Genomic DNA, 19,337 nt, shown 5'->3' with positions numbered 1-19,337 from the left:
TGCGTTGTAGCTGCAGCCATGATAGCGTGTTGCGGGGCAGCTGACATGACGATGTGTTTCGGTGTCGGAGTGATACTGCAGCTACTATAACGTATGACATGGTCATGGAAACGTGTTGCGTGCACTGCTGTAGCCAGGACGTGTGATGTAAGTGGGCAATTGGTATATATAATATTAGTATTCGTGTGTGCGGTATCTAATTAATGCTTGCTCTGTAGCTGCTGCTACTGCTTCGTTCTCATGCTGTCGCTCAATGCTTTCAGTGTAAGTTGTGTTTGTGTGCGTTGACTCTCCAACGTGTATACCGCTTGTTCTGGACTTATATTCTGCTGCTCTGTTAGGATAATTATGCGATCAGTAGTACGTTTTCAACGGAAAAAGAAGCGTTTTTTTTTAAGGATTGCTGCGCCAAGCTGCGCCATGTCTTTCTTCCAGGTCTCTTACTGCAGGACCACCGTGTATCCTCGCCGACCATTCTTGCCAAACTTGATGTACGGTCTTCAGCGACCGCAGCAGCTTGTACGTCGGGGGCGCCTGCGCTGGATGAGATGGGCTTCTGGAGGACGCGTCGCAGGGACTGAAGCACCCCAGTCAACGCTGAGACGGAGGGCTGTTGATCCTGAGGTAAGTTGTGTGAATGCTTGTTTCATATTTAATACCGACGATCCAACTTCGCTGATTTTGTTGTCGATGTGTGCAAGTATTTGTTGGTGCTGTTGACTTAGGTGCTCCATTAAGTCAGGAACCACCTCGTGTAAATGCATTGTTTGAGGTGACTTCTCTGTTTTCATTTGGTTTTCAACTTGACTGCAAATGCATCGAACTCATCGTCGAAAGGAGAGCAAGTCCACAACTTGTGTGCCGGATGCAGATCGCGGAGCAGCGCGGCATCTTGAAGAACAACCACCCGCAGCTACAGTAATAAATATAAAAAGCCCCCAGTTGATATATGAGGTGCTGACAACTGCGTGTATGCCGCCATATAGTTTTCGGCAAACGGAAAAACGGCCCGCTGGAGGCTACCGGGTAGTGTTAGCGATGCACGTTCAAGGTAGAACGTGCGACGGTCAGGTGGATACCGATCCAGCGACCGCATAGCCTCCCTCGGCAACGCACTGACGTAACACCCCTCCATTGCTGAAGCATTCTCACCGTCCTAACCGCCGGATCTATGACTCTGTAGCCCCTGCAAGCTCAGCCATTCTGGCCCCTGACCCACGGGCAGCATGTGTCTTCGCCTTCGAATGCATACCGAGCGCGGCAAAGGCTTTCACAGTAGCGTCATAGTGGGAACGGTACGTCATCGCTTTTGTGGGATCCTTATGGAAATTCATAACCTTCATGTCGTACCATTTTGCTGGAATCAAAACGTCAGGAATCTCTTCCATTTGCACTGTAGTGGGTCTAACTTGACTCACTACTTTTGCCTACACGTTGCGCTACGTGTATGAGGAAGCGTAAGTACTTAGTAATTACTTAGGTTAATTATATTTGAGTACGCAAATATAATTTAAATCAAATAAAGACTCCAAGTGACTTAGATTAGGTAAAATGAGAACTGTATTGTTTGTGAATTGATCTTCCTCCTAAATTTGCTAAAACTGTTTATCATCTATGAAAGGAATTGTCGTCGACTTCGACGACGACGATGAAGATATGGAGGGCGAGGAGGACTCGCCCTCAAAGCGCAAAGACTCAGTGTCGAGCGAATCGCTCGACCCTCATGCCAAGAACATTCGCCCGCGTGAAGGGGACGAAACGGACGTTTCGAGTTCGAAGCGTTCGCGAACTGAGAGCTATACCCCACTTGCTTCCGCTGGGGCTCTCAGTACTCCGTGCGCTGCAGCTGCAGCGCGCGATCCGTGGATGCCGTCTGCGTCCGAGATCACGGACCGGTATGGGATCTCGGTACCTCCGAATGAGGTGCCGCTGTACGTATGCAGCGCCATCAAAGATGACGCTGTGGCTGCCGAGCTGCACTTTGATGCGGAGACGCATCAATGGCGCGATTATTTCATCGGACGCTTCCATGACCTCCGATGGTTTCAAAGCAAGAAGACATCTTCTAGCAGCAAATTACCCGAGTGGCAGGCACTTTGTCAAAGTTGGGACGCTTTTGTTGAGAACTTCAACAAGAAGCCGAGTGCTTACCGTGATCGGATTAAGCAAGCGCGTGATCGCTTCGAGACGTACTCGAAGCGTGGAAAGTTGGAGCAACTCCACGTTGCTGCGGAGGAGGCTAATGTGCCGTGCTCTGTGCCCGAGGGCTTTCAGTGCGCGAAGTGCTTCCCAGGCACGGTCCGCTTGAGCGACCGCGACCTGAACGGGTACACGACGTTCCGTGTGCCCGAGAGTCTCAAAGAGCTCCGTGCTAAGTTCTTAGCACGTGAGGGTTCGGGCGCTAGTGATGTCCGCAGCGCTCGCGCTACTTCCGCTGCGCCAGCGCGTACTGCTCCTCGTACGCCCTCACCATTTCCGGAACGTCCTCCAGCAACGCATTCCACGGCTCCCATGTATCTTGATGGGGAGGAAATCCTCTCCACCGAATACGAAAACGAGCCCCTTGAGGGTTCATTTTCGGGATACTATGGTCAACAATCCGCTCAACAATCCAGCGGGTTGAGCCGCGGGCGTCACGGATCGGCGGTGGCGGGGGTGGGAACACGCCCCGGGTATGATCAGCCCCGTGCTGATCAGTATGCGCCTCTCCACGCCCGGGTGACCGCCGTGGAGCGTCTGCAGGGCGCTGAGTTCGCCGCCCTGAAGCAGAAGCTGGTGAACCAGAAGGCCCAAGTCGCGGCGGTCTCGCAGACCGCCTCGAATATCCAGGTCGAGTTGGGGACCCAGATGAAGGGGTTACTCCAGCGCGTCCGCGCGCTGGAGGAGAGACTGCTCGTCGCCGAGGCCAAGTCCTCCGCTTCTGGCTCGTCGCCGAGGCCAAGGCTTCGGGTCAGCCGAGCTAGATGGCTCGTGCTGCAGGTATGGCTTCAGCCGTGCGACGTAAAAGGTTGGATGGAGGCGCATGCTAGACGGTATGTCTAGCGTGTATGCGTTGCCGTGTCGTGCCAACACAGTGAACGGCCCGATGAAGCGCGGAGCAAGCTTGCTTGCCCCCGAAGTCCGAAACTGCCTGTTTAGGCAGATTTTGCGTAGCTAACAAAACCAATGAACTAACTTTGAATTCATTGGTGTTGCCTCTGCCCACATTGCTGCGTTCAGCTTCTGTAGGTCAACAGAAGCTGCTATTGCGTCTTGGGCAAACCGAATTACGGCTTGTCTTTTGGTGATGAAATTGATTGCATCCGATCTGAAGTCATTCAGCTCGCTCTCCGCTAGAGGCCCGGCCTCTGCGCGGTTCTTTGCGGTGTCTGCACCCTGCGCAGACCCGTGGTCGTTGGCCTTGTTGTTGGGGGAGTCTGCACCCTGCACAGACTCATGTGGTTTGCTCATTTTTGCAGCTGACACTGTGCAAGTGTCAGCGGTTTTCTGCGGCTGCTGTATTGCAGTCGTAGATCCTCCCCCACTTAAAGTGGGAGCCATCACTCCGAGTAAACTCGGTAGACGTGGATGTCGCATGACATTCACGTAGAACGGTGTATGCCCTGTCGAGGCATGCACTGAGTTATAGATGGCAAACTCTGCCATCGATAGGCACTCGCTCCAGTATTGGAACGAGTGAGCGTAGCTCTTCAAAATGTCGACGAGCACGCGATTCACGCGCTCGGTTTGACCGTCCGTCTGTTGATGATCCGCAGTCGACATAGAAACTTGGCTCCCAAGAAGTGTAGACACTTCTTGCCACAGGTGCGCTGTGAAGCGCGGGTCTCTGTCCGACACGATGTCGGTCGGCATGCCATGGTGTTTGAACACCATGTCGACGAACAGACGGGCCGTCTGCTTCGCGGTCACTTCTGCCGGTACCACAGCAAGATGGTACATCTTGCTGAAGCGGTCGACGAAGGCCACAACACCGGTATTCCCTCCGCTGTCCGGGGGAAGACCAAAGATGAAGTCCAAAGACATGGACTTCCAACACTCCGACGGGGTCGGTAGTGATTGTAACGGAGCCTGCGCGAATGGTGCAGGCTTTACGCGTTGGCATACCTCGCAAGCACGGATGTAGTTGCGCACTCACTTATACTGGTGGTGCCAGTAGAAGTCGCGCGTGAGAAGGACGTATGTCTTCTCACGTCCGAGATGTCCCGCAGTCGGGGCATCATGATATCCGTACATGATCCTGAGTCGCAGGTCATGGTCATTTGGCACGACAACGCGGTCCGCGTTGTCGTCGACTGCATTATAAAGTAGTAATCCGTCATGCACTCGAAAGCGGTGTGCACGCGCACGAAGGTGCTTGGGCAGCTTCTGACGGGACTTGTCAGAAGGCGCTGTGCCATAGGCCAGCAAGAGCTTCGTGTCCGCGTCGTGCGCATACGCGGCCTTCACATCGTCCAACAGAGACGATGTGGGTTTGCTCGATCGCATGGCGTCAATGGCATTGACGTCAGCAGCTTCGGCATAGTCCGGCCGACGTGATAACGCGTCGGCCAGTACATTCAATCTTCCGGGTTTGTATTCGACCCGGAAGTTATACTCCGCAAAGAATGAGAGCCATCTCGCCATTCTTTGTGATATGTGTGGTGACTTCACTGCAGTGCGCAGTGATGCATGGTCGGTGTAGACCACAAACGGCCTACTTCCAAGCAAATACACTCGGAACTTTGCGAGTGCATACTTCATGGCAAGGAGTTCCTTGTCATGCACCGGATAGTTGCGCTCAGCTGGCTTCAGCTGACGCGATTGGTAGTAGACGACACGATCACAGCCCTCGTGATCGTGCTGCATCAACGCGCATCCGATCGCGAAGTCGGATGCGTCACACACTACGTGAAATGGGCGATCGTGGTCAGCCACTGCCAAGATCGGCGCCTCAGTCAAGCCCCGCTTGACTGCATCCAATACCTTTTGGCAATCGGTTGTCCAATTCCACACAGCTTCCTCCTTAAGAAGCTGTGACAGCGGGCGGATCTTGCCCGCGTAATCCTCCACGTACTTGCACAAGTACGTGGCCAAGCCAAGGAACTGCCTCAGTTCCTTGACACTTGAAGGCGTTGGCCATTTATTGATCACTCTGACCTTTTCCGGATTAGGGCGAACGCCATTTTTCCCTACGAGACACCCGAGGACGGGTATCTCGCTCGCCCCGAAGATACACTTCTTCAGGTTCGCGTAGAGCTTATGCTTTCGCATAAGCTCAAGTAGCTTCCGGAGATGCACCCTGTACATCTCTACGTCGGTCTTCCCGTCCACAGCTCGGCTGTGGATGAACACATCATCGAAGTAGCTCGGTGCGAAGTCGCCCACCGAGCGCAACAAGTGCGGCACGCACCTGTTGAAGGTCCCAGGGGCGTTCTTAAGCCCTTGCAGCATTACTAGCAATTAGCAGAGCATGCCGCTTGGCGTGCTCCCTGTCGTGAGAGGGGTATCGCTCTCACGCTTTAGGATCTGATAGAATCTATCTCGTAAGTCGAGAGCACTGTAAACGGTGCTCCCGGTGGCCATCGCATCGATGATAACATCTTTTCGCGGTATCGGCGTCTGCGCCGGTACCGTCGCATCGTTCAGCTTGTTATACGCATGAACGATGCGCCAGCCGCCCTGTGGCTTCTTGACACAGAACGTCGGAGCACTGTGCGGGGACTTTGATTCCCGCACTTGTCCTGCTTTGCGACGACTTTCAAAGAAGTCGTCGATTGCTTTTACTTGTTCTCGCGGCAGTGGCCGCTGTCGCGTGACACAGTACTTCGTGCCCGGCACGAGATCAATCTCGTGCTGAATGCCCGTATCCTGCGGAAGCTCCGCAGGATTCTATTCAGGAGTACGTCTTTGTACTCCCTCAACAATTCGTAATAGGGGCTCGACTTTAACGAGTCCCAGCCTTGTTCCTCGAAGCGCTCTCGCTTCGTCTTCGCACTGAGAGTATTTTTACTATCAGTGGTACTTCCCATGAAGAGCTGTCTCAGCTCTTCGCTCTCGCTCTCCGTTCTTTCGCTGTTCGGAAGAACGCAGACCTGCTCGATGCGTCCATCGTGCAAGTCGCGTGTGAAGCTCTTCCAGCTCATGGCTGGAAGCGAAGTCAACTCCGACGCCGTTGTCGGAGGATTAGCGAGTTCCATGTCACGATGCTGGAATCCAGTATCGGTGCGCGTCAAGACGCTTAGCGTCTCGACATCCGGCGTCACCGCCTCAGTCTGCCCAGCAGACGGTTCTCGTGGCGTCTCGGTCCCGGACCGAGACTTGGGCAGCGTTCTCCGCTTGCGCCGTCTTCTCGCTGCGCGGAACCAGGCTCCGCACAGTTGTTCTTCTGGTCCAGGCCCGGCCGTGGACAGTTGTTCGCCGGCGGACCCTGTCCGCGGGCGCGCGGTATCAAGCCCGGCTTGACCGCATTTTCCTTCGTGCAGCCCGGCTGCACGACAGCATGCCAATTGCGTCAGTGCGGTACGTTTGCAACCGTCCGCACTGTTTGCAGCGTCAACTCCCGGAGTTGACACGCCTTCGTCACCTCGACGCCATTCATTGGCGAATCCCCTCATAACCGAAGGTGCGTCGGCTCCCGGAGCCGACGCGTCGTCGTCGACCTGATCTCTTCGAGTCAGGGACTGTCCCGTACACGCTTGAACGTGGGTACTGGATCCCGGAACCGGTACATTTTTTTCTTCTGACGTCGGCAGCATTGCCGACGTTGGTCTCACTTGTGCGCGCCCTCGCGCACTTCCTGGGCACTCCGGGACAGCAGCATAAAGCGCTGTCTCGACCGGTGAGCCGCGCGCACCTTCTGGTGCGTGCGCTGCGGTAACAGGGTCATCGCTCTCTGTTCCGCAGCCGTGGCCGAAGCGCTCGAGCATGCGCTTCTTCCAGTCTATCACCGGATCATGCCGTGCAAGCCACTGCATGCCCATTACCACGTTGAACTTATTGTCCAGGTCCAGGACGATAAAGTGTTCGACAAACACTCGTTGTTTGTACGAGAAGCGCACGTTTACGATGCGTTTCTCGGTCTTCACGATAGCACCTGTTGCCAGTCATACCTCCAGAAGACTTCGAGGTACATTTACCTCCTCGAAGTCAAGTCTCGACAGGCTTCGTAGTCGAACAAAGTTGTTCGACGCCCCTGAATCTACCAAAGCTCGAAGAGAGTCACTCGCTCTCTTCGAGTAAACCTTCAGGATGACTAGGTTCGGCCTGTCATCTTGTTTCTTGCAGTGAGAGCTGGTCTCACTGGGGGCTGCAGTCCTCAGTGTCGCGTGCCCGATGTCGGCACGCGCGACTGCATTACCAGTAGGGTGCCCCGCGCCTACTGGATGCTCGCGTTTTTTGTTGGTCTGCGGCGATGCCTAGCATCGCCACGACGGCCACCTCCAGGGGGCATGGGAGTTGTACACTCCCGTGCAAAGTGACCGATCCTTCCTCAACGGAAGCATCGCACGTTGCCTCCCTGCTGCTGGTATCCAACAGTTGTTGCGTTCGAGAGGCCCATTGGTTCTGGACCTCCCGTCCTCGCTACCGGGCGCGGTTGCGGCCTCGGTACATTTACATGGAGTTTAGCCTGCTGCAGGCTGAACTCTTCTTGCATGGCGAGGGTAATCGCAGCTTCGAGAGTACTCGGGTACTCTCGGAAGAGATAGGTCTTCACGGGCCCATCTCTAAGTCCTTTCATGAACGTGACGACCTTGGCCGCCTCGTCAATCGGGTTAGTCACGATATTTGATACCAAATATCGTGCGCGCTGCGCGTAAGCATGGACGTCATGCTTACCCTGCTGAAGGTCGAGGAACTCCGCCCTCGACCGGAACTCGTTTTGCGGGGGCTCAAACGCTTGTTTGAGCTCCTCTTTGAACACTTCGTACGTGCTGAAGCACGTAGGATCGGAGAGTCGGCGTCCATACGCCCAACTCCTTGCGCGTCCGCCAAGGTAGGACATGGCGAACGCGACCTTCGATAGCGGGTCGACGATGCGTCGAGCCGCTATGGCTGTGTCGAGCTCGACAAGCCACCGGAGGAGAGGCTCGCCCTCTCTTCCTACATAATTGCTTACGCTCAATTTCAATGATTGAGCACGCGGTGTCGTCCTTGACGACGCCGTCACTGAGGAAGCAGCATCACGTTGCTCCTTCATGATGAACCCCAGAGCAACACCATGTTGCTCCGTTGGCGATAGCGTACGCAGCATCGTAGCTATCGCCGCTTCTCCAATGACTGTTGATAGTCGTTGGAGGGCTTCCCACTCGGGTCAGACAGGTGGGAGCGGTCAGCGCGTGCAACATGCGTTGCAGGCGTGTTGGGGCTCTGCATGGGCACATCCGTGCTCATGTGGTTTTCGGCTCCGCGTTCGTACACCTCGTACGAACGTCAAGCAGTCGGTCGTTGGACGGACTACAAAGTGCTACCAGGTGTAGTGGGTCTAACTTGACTCACTACTTTTTCTTACACGTTGCGCTACGTGTATGAGGAAGCGTAAGTACGTAGTAATTACTTAGGTTAATTATATTTGAGTACACAAATATAATTTAAATCAAATAAAGACTCCAAGTAGCTAGTTTAAGGTAAAATGAGAACTGTATTGTTTGTGAATTGATCTTCCTCCTAAATTTGCTAAAACTGTTTACCATCTATGAAAGGAATTGACAGTGGCTGGCTGTCAGAGCCCCGCCAACATGCACGTCTCTAATTGGTAGAAAGATGCTGCTTTCTACCAATAGGATCTTTTGGGTATGTGTGGTCCACTCATTGTGGTGGCCCACTTCAATGTATCCATTGGTTTGACTTACACCAAGGTGAGGAAGTATCTAAAACTTTTAACAGATATTTTATCTGTTAAAATCACAAGTGACTTGTAGCCACTTGTTCGTGTAACCCCGTTACAGAGGAGGTAAATGTACCTCGAAGTCTTCAGGAGATTCGACTAGCAACAGGTGCTATCGTGAAGACCGAGAAACGCGTCGTGAACGTGCGCTTCTCGTACAAACAACGAGTGTTTGTCGAACACTTTATCGTCCTGGACCTGGACAATAAGTTCGACGTGGTAATGGGCATGCAGTGGCTTGCACGGCATGATCCGGTGATAGACTGGAAGAAGCGCATGCTCGAGCGCTTCGGCCACGGCTGCGGAACAGAGAGCGATGGCCCTGTTACCGCAGCGCACGCACCAGAAGGTGCGCGCGGCTCACCGGTCGAGACAGCGCTTTATGCTGCTGTCCCGGAGTGCCCAGGAAGTGCGCGAGGGCGCGCACAAGTGAGACCAACGTCGGCAATGCTGCCGACGTCAGAAGAAAAAAATGTACCGGTTCCGGGATCCAGTACCCACGTTCAAGCGTGTACGGGACAGTCCCTGACTCGAAGAGATCAGGTCGACGACGACGCGTCGGCTCCGGGAGCCGACGCACCTTCGGTTATGAGGGGATTCGCCAATGAATGGCGTCGAGGTGACGAAGGCGTGTCAACTCCGGGAGTTGACGCTGCAAACAGTGCGGACGGTTGCAAACGTACCGCACTGACGCAATTTGCATGCTGTCGTGCAGCCGGGCTGCACGAAGGAAAATGCGGTCAAGCCGGGCTTGATACCGCGCGCCCGCGGACAGGGTCCGCCGGCGAACAACTGTCCACGGCCGGGCCTGGACCAGAAGAACAACTGTGCGGAGCCTGGTTCCGCGCAGCGAGAAGACGGCGCAAGCGGAGAACGCTGCCCAAGTCTCGGTCCGGGACCGAGACGCCACGAGAACCGTCTGCTGGGCAGACTGAGGCGGTGACGCCGGATGTCGAGACGCTAAGCGTCTTGACGCGCACCGATACTGGATTCCAGCATCGTGACATGGAACTCGCTAATCCTCCGACAACGGCGTCGGAGTTGACTTCGCTTCCAGCCATGAGCTGGAAGAGCTTCACACGCGACTTGCACGATGGACGCATCGAGCAGGTCTGCGTTCTTCCGAACAGCGAAAGAACGGAGAGCGAGAGCGAAGAGCTGAGACAGCTCTTCATGGGAAGTACCACTGATAGTAAAAATACTCTCAGTGCGAAGACGAAGCGAGAGCGCTTCGAGGAACAAGGCTGGGACTCGTTAAAGTCGAGCCCCTATTACGAATTGTTGAGGGAGTACAAAGACGTACTCCCGGAATAGAATCCTGCGGAGCTTCCGCAGGATACGGGCATTCAGCACGAGATTGATCTCGTGCCGGGCACGAAGTACTGTGTCACGCGACAGCGGCCACTGCCGCGAGAACAAGTAAAAGCAATCGACGACTTCTTTGAAAGTCGTCGCAAAGCAGGACAAGTGCGGGAATCAAAGTCCCCGCACAGTGCTCCGACGTTCTGTGTCAAGAAGCCACAGGGCGGCTGGCGCATCGTTCATGCGTATAACAAGCTGAACGATGCGACGGTACCGGCGCAGACGCCGATACCGCGAAAAGATGTTATCATCGATGCGATGGCCACCGGGAGCACCGTTTACAGTGCTCTCGACTTACGAGATAGATTCTATCAGATCCTAAAGCGTGAGAGCGATACCCCTCTCACGACAGGGAGCACGCCAAGCGGCATGCTCTGCTAATTGCTAGTAATGCTGCAAGGGCTTAAGAACGCCCCTGCGACCTTCAACAGGTGCGTGCCGCACTTGTTGCGCTCGGTGGGCGACTTCGCACCGAGCTACTTCGATGATGTGTTCATCCACAGCCGAGCTGTGGACGGGAAGACTCGACGTAGAGATGTACAGGGTGCATCTCCGAGCTACTTGAGCTTATGCGAAAGCATAAGCTCTACGCGAACCTGAAGAAGTGTATCTTCGGGGCGAGCGAGATACCCGTCCTCGGGTGTCTCGTAGGGAAAAATGGCGTTCGCCCTAATCCGGAAAAGGTCAGAGTGATCAATAAATGGCCAACGCCTTCAAGTGTCAAGGAACTGAGGCAGTTCCTTGGCTTGGCCACGTACTTGTGCAAGTACGTGGAGGATTACGCGGGCAAGATCCGCCCGCTGTCACAGCTTCTTAAGGAGGAAGCTGTGTGGAATTGGACAACCGATTGCCAAAAGGTATTCGATGCAGTCAAGCGGGGCTTGACTGAGGCGCCGATCTTGGCAGTGGCTGACCAAGATCGCCCATTTCACGTAGTGTGTGACGCATCCGATTTCGCGATCGGATGCGCGTTGATGCAGCACGATCACGAGGGCCGTGATCGTGTCGTCTACTACCAATCGCGTCAGCTGAAGCCAGCTGAGCGCAACTATCCGGTGCATGACAAGGAACTCCTTGCCATGAAGTACGCACCCGCAAAGTTCCGAGTGTATTTGCTTGGGAGTAGACCATTTGTGGTCTACACCGACCATGCTTCACTGCGTACCGCAGTGAAGTCGCCACACATATCACAAAGAATGGCGAGATGGCTCTCATTCTTTGCGGAGTATAACTTCCGGGTCGAATACAAACCCGGAAGATTGAATGTACTGGCCGACGCGTTATCACGTCGGCCGGACTATGCCGAAGCTGCTGACGTCAATGCCATTGACGCCATGCGATCGAGCAAACCCACATCGTCTCTGTTGGACGATGTGAAGGCCGCGTATGCGCACGACGCGGACACGAAGCTCTTGCTGGCCTATGGCACAGCGCCTTCTGACAAGTCCCGTCAGAAGCTGCCCAAGCACCTTCGAGCGCGTGCACACCGCTTTCGTGTGTACGAAGGACTGCTACTTTACAACGCAGTCGACGACAACGCGGATCGCGTTGTCGTGCCAAATGACCATGACCTGCGACTCAGGATCATGTACGAGTATCACGATGCCCCGACTGCGGGACATCTCGGACGTGAGAAGACATACGTCCTTCTCACGCGCGACTTCTACTGGCACCACCAGTATAAGTGGGTGCGCAACTACATCCGTGCTGGCGAGGTATGCCAACGCGTAAAGCCTGCACCATTCGCGCAGGCTCCGTTACAATCACTACCGACCCCGTCGGAGTGTTGGAAGTCCATGTCTTTGGACTTCATCTTTGGTCTTCCCCCGGACAGCGGAGGGAATACCGGTGTTGTGGCCTTCGTCGACCGCTTCAGCAAGATGTACCATCTTGCTGTGGTACCGGCAGAAGTGACCGCGAAGCAGACGGCCCGTCTGTTCGTCGACATGGTGTTCAAACACCATGGCATGCCGACCGACATCGTGTCGGACAGAGACCCGCGCTTCACAGCGCACCTGTGGCAAGAAGTGTCTACACTTCTTGGGAGCCAAGTTTCTATGTCGACTGCGGATCATCAACAGACGGACGGTCAAACCGAGCGCGTGAATCGCGTGCTCGTCGACATTTTGAAGAGCTACGCTCACTCGTTCCAATACTGGAGCGAGTGCCTATCGATGGCAGAGTTTGCCATCTATAACTCAGTGCATGCCTCGACAGGGCATACACGTTCTACGTGAATGCCATGCGACATCCACGTCTACCGAGTTTACTCGGAGTGATGGCTCCCACTTTAAGTGGGGGAGGATCTACGACTGCAATACAGCAGCCGCAGAAAACCGCTGACACTTGCACAGTGTCAGCTGCAAAAATGAGCAAACCACATGAGTCTGTGCAGGGTGCAGACTCCCCCAACAACAAGGCCAACGACCACGGGTCTGCGCAGGGTGCAGACACCGCAAAGAACCGCGCAGAGGCCGGGCCTCTAGCGGAGAGCGAGCTGAATGACTTCAGATCGGATGCAATCAATTTCATCACCAAAAGACAAGCCGTAATTCGGTTTGCCCAAGACGCAATAGCAGCTTCTGTTGACCTACAGAAGCTGAACGCAGCAATGTGGGCAGAGGCAACACCAATGAATTCAAAGTTAGTTCATTGGTTTTGTTAGCTACGCAAAATCTGCCTAAACAGGCAGTTTCGGACTTCGGGGGCAAGCAAGCTTGCTCCGCGCTTCATCGGGCCGTTCACTGTGTTGGCACGACACGGCAACGCATACACGCTAGACATACCGTCTAGCATGCGCCTCCATCCAACCTTTTACGTCGCACGGCTGAAGCCATACCTGCAGCACGAGCCATCTAGCTCGGCTGACCCGAAGCCTTGGCCTCGGCGACGAGCCAGAAGCGGAGGACTTGGCCTCGGCGACGAGCAGTCTCTCCTCCAGCGCGCGGACGCGCTGGAGTAACCCCTTCATCTGGGTCCCCAACTCGACCTGGATATTCGAGGCGGTCTGCGAGACCGCCGCGACTTGGGCCTTCTGGTTCACCAGCTTCTGCTTCAGGGCGGCGAACTCAGCGCCCTGCAGACGCTCCACGGCGGTCACCCGGGCGTGGAGAGGCGCATACTGATCAGCACGGGGCTGATCATACCCGGGGCGTGTTCCCACCCCCGCCACCGCCGATCCGTGACGCCCGCGGCTCAACCCGCTGGATTGTTGAGCGGATTGTTGACCATAGTATCCCGAAAATGAACCCTCAAGGGGCTCGTTTTCGTATTCGGTGGAGAGGATTTCCTCCCCATCAAGATACATGGGAGCCGTGGAATGCGTTGCTGGAGGACGTTCCGGAAATGGTGAGGGCGTACGAGGAGCAGTACGCGCTGGCGCAGCGGAAGTAGCGCGAGCGCTGCGGACATCACTAGCGCCCGAACCCTCACGTGCTAAGAACTTAGCACGGAGCTCTTTGAGACTCTCGGGCACACGGAACGTCGTGTACCCGTTCAGGTCGCGGTCGCTCAAGCGGACCGTGCCTGGGAAGCACTTCGCGCACTGAAAGCCCTCGGGCACAGCGCACGGCACATTAGCCTCCTCCGCAGCAACGTGGAGTTGCTCCAACTTTCCACGCTTCGAGTACGTCTCGAAGCGATCACGCGCTTGCTTAATCCGATCACGGTAAGCACTCGGCTTCTTGTTGAAGTTCTCAACAAAAGCGTCCCAGCTTTGACAAAGTGCCTGCCACTCGGGTAATTTGCTGCTAGAAGATGTCTTCTTGCTTTGAAACCATCGGAGGTCATGGAAGCGTCCGATGAAATAATCGCGCCATTGATGCGTCTCCGCATCAAAGTGCAGCTCGGCAGCCACGGCGTCATCTTTGATGGCGCTGCATACGTACAGCGGCACCTCATTCGGAGGTACCGAGATCCCATACCGGTCCGTGATCTCGGACGCAGACGGCATCCACGGATCGCGCGCTGCAGCTGCAGCGCACGGAGTACTGAGAGCCCCAGCGGAAGCAAGTGGGGTATCGCTCTCAGTTCGCGAACGCTTCGAACTCGAAACATCCGATTCGTCCCCTTCACGCGGGCGAATGTTCTTGGCATGAGGGTCGAGCGATTCGCTCGACACTGAGTCTTTGCGCTTTGAGGGCGAGTCCTTCTCGCCCTCCATATCTTCATTGTCGTCGTCGAAGTCGACGACAATTCCTTTCATAGATGATAAACAGTTTTAGCAAATTTAGGAGGAAGATCAATTCACAAATAATACAGTTCTCATTTTACCTTAAACTAGCTACTTGGAGTCTTTATTTGATTTAAATTATATTTGTGTACTCAAATATAATTAACCTAAGTAATTACTAAGTACTTACGCTTCCTCATACACGTAGCGCAATGTGTAGACAAAAGTAGTGAGTCAAGTTAGACCCACTACATTCGGTCACTTGGTTTTGCTTTACACTGCCACGAACTTGGATTGGCAAAGGTGTAGTAGCAATTTCTCCCCAATCCGTGGATTGCTTAACAGAGAATTTATGACCACTATGTTTGCGATCCCCCATGCAAAATGATATTATTATTGACGTTACCGGTGTGTTGGCACGTCCTAACAGGTATCCAAAAACGTCTTATTTGCCGTAAAATCGTCCGTAATTTACGGTCACTATCGGTAACTAAACTGCGATTTTTAGGTCAACACAGTCCAGAATTAGGACATTGTAGTTTGTTTTATCTTGAATCTTGCACTTGTCGTAGTAAAGTATGTGAGCATTTAGAGCAACGCCAACGGTGGCGCTAAATTCGCTTCTAAAGCCATATTTGGCCCCGAAACTAGAATCGTGTTTGCCAACGGTGTCCTAAATTCACGGCTAAAAAATAGGATTGCCTTCCGATCCTATATTCCTGGCTATGTTTGGCAGCGAGAATAGCCGCCGCTATCTGGCTTCCATATGGGGTGTCATTTCTCGAGCAGCGGCTTCTTTATCGAGCATCACCATTTGCTCATATCTGGCAAACGCGGAGCGAACTACAAGTATTATGCCAAAGCTGACTGCTTGCCTCGAGAGATGCCAGTGTTGGAACCAATCAGACTGGTGACACATTCTGGAAGGAGGTTCACCAAATCTTTGACGAAGCCATGTCAGAGAACACGAAAGACTATGTGAAGGACCGAATCGCCAATGGGCGGGCGTCTAGGGCAGTTTTCCACTCGATATGCATGCAATCGACTGTGCCGAGCATTACTACCAACACCCGCTTTGCATTGTTCCCTAGTAGGCGCTGAACGTCCTCCTCCGTTGGCGAACGCAAATTCTCTGCTCCGAATATGTCTATTACAGCTTCGCAAAAGTGTTGCAAGGATGTAAGGATGCTTGGACGGAATATCGCCAAGTTTTCATCGACGGAGTCAGCTGAGGAAGGGTATGCAAGCACGCGTAAAGCTGCGGTAACCTTGAACAGACCGGGAATACTGGGCTTCACAGTAGCATCAGGCTTTGCTACAAAGAAATCATCATAACTAACTACAGCGTCATGAATCTTGATTAACAGCTCTTCACTCACCCTGAAAACGCTGAAACGGCGGTGTCATAAACTGGTTGGTCGGCAAAACATTGAGTAATCAGGCGCGCTGTTTGACCGTGGGGGTCGCGGGGTTTGTTTGCCGCACGTACAATACGGGAACCATCAGGCTTCGAGCGCTCTTTCAAGTGTGGCTGGACTGGTAAGATGGTAGTGAGGAGAGTACAGTCTTCATCGTCATCTTTTAGCAGCTCCAGCACCCAGCCGGCGCGCTCTTGCTGCCCCTTCTCCATCTTTCGGAGCTATGAACACCTCGATCTCCGCAATTATGCTACGATATAGAAAGCAGAATAGAAAGTGCCGTTACGGTTTGCAGACTCCCAGCCGATTTTTAAATTGAGATTTCCTGCTAAACCGCTTCCGTATTTAGAATAGAAATGGGATTTCCGTTGATGTTGCTCTTAGTCATGCTTCGGGGAAGGGCGAGCGGATGCGTCATACAGTGCGTTCACCAGTTCCAACACTCGCTGATTAGGCGGGGGCGTATCTGCGAGAGCGAGCGCTGCAACCCGATATTTTTCTCTTCCTTGAAACCGCGAGGTCTGTGCATATGGGGGCGGGGCAGGCCACGCAACGAAGCGAGAGAGCCCCGCCCGTCGTGAATTCTACAGTCGAGAGGCAACGCGCGAGTGTCCTGCCGCTTAAGGGGTGATGATTTTTGGTATTGTGAGGATTGTTCCAGTGTTATTAATACAATTACTGTATAATAAATGCTGTTGAAGTTTTTAAAATAGTAATAGTACCAACAAAAAGAGGAGGGCGAGCAGGCCGTGGAATCTCCTATCGTGACGCCGTCCGACTGACGACTAATCTACGAGGTGTACACGCGGACTAATGCGGCAAGCTCAGGAAGACAATTCAGAAGTCGGGTATGGCCAAAGAACGGGGTGAGCTCCTCTCAAGACTGTGGTGGCTCAGAACACACATATATCGTCAGATGTGGATCTCCAGCACAAATCACAACAATCGCCGAGTTAGGTCGGCGCTTATTGGTCTGCGCAGGGGTTGTCCCCTCGCGGTTCGGCCCAATTGGGACAGCGGGTGTCTCGCCTCTCGCCAACACCTGCCAACCAAGGTCCACTCTTCCGGAGATCCGCCGAGCTAGCAGATTCCGTTCACGAACTCCTGTGCCCTCCACCAAAGGATAGCCGGTGGTGCGCTTACGCTTTTACAGGCCGCCGTGGCAGAAGCAACCCGACTTGAAGTGTAACGGCACCCGGGCTGTCCGGCGTACCGGCTCGCTGAGTTAGCGAGACTTTTCCTTCGCACTTGGTGTTCACCCAACGCCCAATCCCGGGCCGACCTAATCTCTTGGCGCTGGCAGTCGAGTACCCTACAAGCCATGCCTCTCGGGTACCGACGGCAGGCATAATCCGACCCCGTGCAGGGACTTACCGGAAAGTGTGCACGTGTTGTGGGCCTAGAAAATTCTGCTCTGTTTGTTCTTAAGTGTCCTGGGCGCCCTGAACGGGCGCCTCCACTATCCCTAAGGTCCTATACAAATATCAAGTGAAATGGAGTGGTTTAAGGTCTCGACCGACCCTTCACCCTCGCTACAGCGCCTCGAACTTGGCGGAGCCGGATAAGTTGTACGGATAAGTCGGCGAGCTCGACGGGGAAGTCTTGTCGACTCGGCTGAGTGCTGCTGGGCTCGCCGGGCTCACGCTTGGTCCTCTTGTGCGCCTTCTGGCCGTGCCTCGCGTCGTCTGGGCGGCCGGCGGCTTTGTTTAGCCAAGCTCAGGGCCTGGAAACAGCCTTGAACTCGGCTGAGCGTCTCCTAGCGCTCCCCGCACTCGGTCCGCCGTACGCGCGTCTTCCTCATGAGTGGCGCCACCCGCTTTTGGTCTCCGGTGCTCTTGATTCCCAGTTAGTTGGTCGCAGTGCGCCCGTGAAGCCTGCGAGCTCGGCGGTTGGCACAGTGTACCACCCAGCCGAGCCGTACCGTCGGTGCTGCTTTCCTGGCCGTTTTGGTACCTTGTTCCGCCTTGACTTCGAGACCTCCACGAAATCTGGTGTTCCCTACACCACAACTGCCCCGGTCACGTTCCGAGCCGAGGTGGTGAGGGACTTGATCATCACTCTGGGTCAACCTTTCTCTTCGGCTCCAAACCCAACGGCCCCGTCATTCTTCCACTTGTCATGCCGAGTCGCGACGAGCCCGCTGCCTCCTCGGTAAGTCGCTTCCTCGTTTAGTACTTGGGGGCTCTCAGGTACTGACCAGCTTGCTCCCTCTTTCTTCAGGCTTCGTCACCAAGTGTTCCAAATCGGCAACCGCCTCAAGGTATGGTGAGGTCCGCCGAGTCGCTTGGTCGGCCGTCCCGGGCTTCACGGGTCAGCGGTGAGCGAGATGGCTCGCTCATCGATCTGACCAACTCCCTGGAGTTCGGCCGGGAGTCTGGACCAGCTTCTCCCCCCCCCCCCCCCCCCCTCGTCCGCCGAGTTCGCATGGCGACACCACTTCGGGCGCCGCCGGCGTTGACCGGTCGAACTGGGTGGAGCAAGCGAACCTAAGCTCCCTTGTGGCGCTGGTGCTGGCCGAGTCGGCTAACCGTCAGGAGGAGAACGCTGCTCTCGCTCGGTTCCTGGCGTTCATCTCGACTTGGCCTCCTCCTGCTATTGACCCGTCGGGGCGATGCCCTCTCCTCTCCGCTTCTTCCCTTGCCGAGGTCACGGACGTTCTTCACGGCCAGCAGCCTACGCCGAGTTCTTCGAATGACGTCGCTGCTCTCCGGGTCGAGCTGAGCACCGCCGAGTCCGACAACACCCACTTGAATCTGTAACAGGGTTACACGTACAAGTGGCTACAAGCCACTTGTGATTTTAACAGATAAAATACCTGACAAAAGTTTTAGATACTTCCTCACCTTGGTGTAAGTCACACCAATGGATACATTGAAGTGGGCCACCACAATGAGTGGGCCACACCTACTCAAAGATCCTATTGGTAGAAAGCAGCATCTTTCTACCAATCAGAGACATGCATATTAGCGGGGCTCTGACAGCCAGCCGCTGTCAACCCTTTCATAGATGATAAACAGTTTTCAGCAGATTTTAGAGGAAGATCAATTCACAAACAATACAGTTCTCATTTTACCTTAAACTACCTATTTGGTGTTGTATTTGATTTATATTATACTTGTGGACTCAAGTATAATTAATTCAAATTATTAATAAACTCCTACGCTTCCTCATACACGTAGCGCGACGTGTAAGCTAAAGTAGTGAGCCAAAGTAGGCCCACTACACCTGGTGGCACTTTGTAGTCCGTCCAACGACCGACTGCTTGACGTTCGTACGAGGTGTACGAACGCGGAGCCGAGAACCACATGAGCACGGAGGTGCCCATGGAGAGCTCCAATACGCCTGCAACTCATGTTGCACGCGCGGACTGCCCCCACCTGTCGGATCCAGAGTGGGAGGCCCTCCAACGACTGTCAACAGTCATTGGGGAGGCGGCGATAGCTACAATGTTGCGTACGCTATCGCCGACAGAGCAACATGGTGTTGCTCTGGGATTCATCATGAAGGAGCAGCGCGATGCTGC

General features: G+C 54.4%; 1 protein-coding gene across 1 annotated transcript in view; it reads left to right on the top strand.

The window, feature by feature from the left end:
- The window catches only part of IUM83_11775 (Zinc finger FYVE domain-containing protein 16), a gene marked incomplete at both ends in the record, with an annotated part of 50,597 nt that overhangs the window by 13,273 nt on the left and 17,987 nt on the right, over nucleotides 1-19,337 (top strand). The window lies entirely within an intron of this gene.

Source organism: Phytophthora cinnamomi (genome assembly GCF_018691715.1).
Source record: "Phytophthora cinnamomi strain GKB4 chromosome Unknown Contig37, whole genome shotgun sequence".
Classification (NCBI taxonomy): domain Eukaryota; phylum Oomycota; class Peronosporomycetes; order Peronosporales; family Peronosporaceae; genus Phytophthora; species Phytophthora cinnamomi.
Note: the sequence above shows the minus strand (reverse complement) of the source record. Positions and strands in the feature narration are given on the sequence as shown.